At 41.8% G+C, this 2,294-nt stretch overlaps 1 non-coding gene across 1 annotated transcript; it reads left to right on the top strand.

Moving 5' to 3' along the window:
- The first annotated feature begins 1,734 nt into the window (after positions 1 to 1,734).
- On the top strand, positions 1,735 to 1,806 carry TRNAE-CUC (transfer RNA glutamic acid (anticodon CUC)). Its single transcript has one exon. It is a non-coding gene; the product is annotated as a tRNA-Glu (tRNA).
- Positions 1,807 to 2,294: the final 488 nt, after the last annotated feature.

The raw sequence follows: 2,294 nt of genomic DNA, 5'->3' as shown, positions 1-2,294 counted from the left end.
TCCTTTCCAAAAACCGACTTCTGTGCATGGGCCATGCAGTTTCAATCGCACTGTACGTGCGCACCCACACGTGGTATTTTGTGGAAGAGCCACACTCAAGGGGCCAAAGAGCCGCATGTGGCTTGCGAGCTGCGGTTTGCCGACCACGGGCCTAGGAGGTTACAGAAGAAAGTGTTAACACTGGTTACCTCTGGGAAGGAAAACTGCGGAATGATTGGGGATAACAGAGGGATGGTAGTTTTCGCTGTAGCCTTTTATGCCTTTTGTACAATATTGTAACTAAACCTATTAAAACCTCATCTAAATGTAATATCTATTTTATCTTTTTATTCAAGACTAGATATGCTATAGTGTATACAGATATTGAATTATAATGTTGTACACCTGAAACTTATGTAATGTTATAAATAAGTGTTACCTCAGGGTTTTTTGGGTCCCCCCCGCCCCCCAGTTTTTGTTTTGTTTTATTTTAAACACAGAAACTCTGATGTTAAATTCTGGCGACTCTTAGCTGAACTCAATTTCCTAAAACTTCCTTGTGGGATAGAGGTTGTGTGTCTCATATAAAATACAATAAAGTTTAGGAATTTCTCCTGATTTTACCATCTTTATTTATTAGCACTAATAAGTCCTATTAATCTTCCTGTTTCCATGCTATTAAATAATCTTTTTCAAGAATCTCTGAGTTGCTGAAAACAGGAAACAATATGCAAGCACAGGCTCACCTAACTTCTATGGTGATGGATGACAGCAATTTACAGTGGCGCCGGATGTTGTGCGCAAGTTCATTACAAATTTATATCTGTTTTACTTAAGCCTCCTTGCATCTTGCAGAGCAGCAGGGTCTCTTGGGCTACATTTGACTGTAACGGTTGGCACTTTCAAAGCCGAGTTACATCCTATTGCCTTCTACTCGTATTTCAGGAGCGTTTCTGAATCCAGGGTGGGCTGTAAGATTTCTTGACTCGTTTGGCAATTACATCATTTCCTGGCCGCGTCCGGTACAAAACGCGGAGAGGCGACGCAATGGCCCAGATAATAACACTGTTTGGAAAATAGGAGGATAATGGAAACAGGGGGTTTGGAGGGCTTATTTGGATTCGGTTGCAGAGGCCCTGGTTCTGCACCAGGCAGCACCCACAGGTCTCTTAGCTGACTCCCAAATACATACTGTATATAACACCACGCGTCCCTAAGGCACATGGCCCTTTGTCACCCACATTCACAGAGCATAGAGCCTACGCATTGTGCCAAGGATGTGTGCGGTGCCGCACCCAGCTCTACAGCGTGCAAGGTTCTCCGCCGGTGGCTTTCTATCGTCAGATTTAGTAAACTGTTTAGTGGGACTTCACGTCTGCTGCAGAGAGAAAGACAGATAGAGGTTACATTTAGAAAGAGCAACAAGATGATTAAGAAAACAAGGTTCTGGGCCCTACTTTAACATTTGTGTAGGTGTAGATATTTACATGTTATGTAATTAGAAAGCAATTTCAGCACGTCTTTTCCAGCATCGGAAGAGATTTGGATTTGGAGGGTCCTTTTTTTTAATTATTATTATTATTTAGGAGCCGCTGCGGAGCTCCGCTGAGGCGGAGAATTAGCTCCAGTTTAGGAGACTGAAACCCAGAACAGGACGGAAGTGGGGCGGAGCCTGAAGACAACAATCTTAGTTTCTATTGGGCAGGTTTTCATGATAAAGCACCAAGTGTGATTTAGGAAACCCCGCCGACAGGTTCCCTGGTGGTCTAGTGGTTAGGATTCGGCGCTCTCACCGCCGCGGCCCGGGTTCGATTCCCGGTCAGGGAAGGAACGTTTTTATGCTTTTCTTTTTATGACTGCTGCTATTTTTATTCATCACAAAAGTTCAATTAGTTTCTAAGTGTTATTTAACCCAAGGTTTAAAATATGTCACACCTATGTACAGGCACTATTTACATTAGAATAAATAACATAAAGATCTCTGATTCTACTCTGAAGTCCAGATTCTTGCCCAATGTATCATACATACTTCCTGCTCCTTTCCCGGATTCTAAAGTACTCTAAATACATTTGTCCAACAACATGCTAAACCACTTCTAAAACTGCATGTTCCAGCTTTTGAAGACAATCTGGATTAATTTTTAAAAGTTTTTGTTTAATCTTGAGCTATGTTTCACTAATAACAGAAGGAAAATTATTTTAGGAGGGATTATAACTATTTTGCATCATGGGCCGAGAGGAGGGGAGTAAGGGGGCGGGGAATGGGAGATATCTGTAATACTATCAACAATAAAAATATATTAAACAATAAAAAG

The sequence above is a fragment of the Myotis yumanensis genome, unplaced genomic scaffold (assembly GCF_028538775.1).
Source record: "Myotis yumanensis isolate MYYU_CA2020_CCGP unplaced genomic scaffold, mMyoYum1.0.hap1 SCAF_6, whole genome shotgun sequence".
Classification (NCBI taxonomy): domain Eukaryota; kingdom Metazoa; phylum Chordata; class Mammalia; order Chiroptera; family Vespertilionidae; genus Myotis; species Myotis yumanensis.
This window is presented reverse-complemented; position numbering and strand designations above follow the sequence as displayed.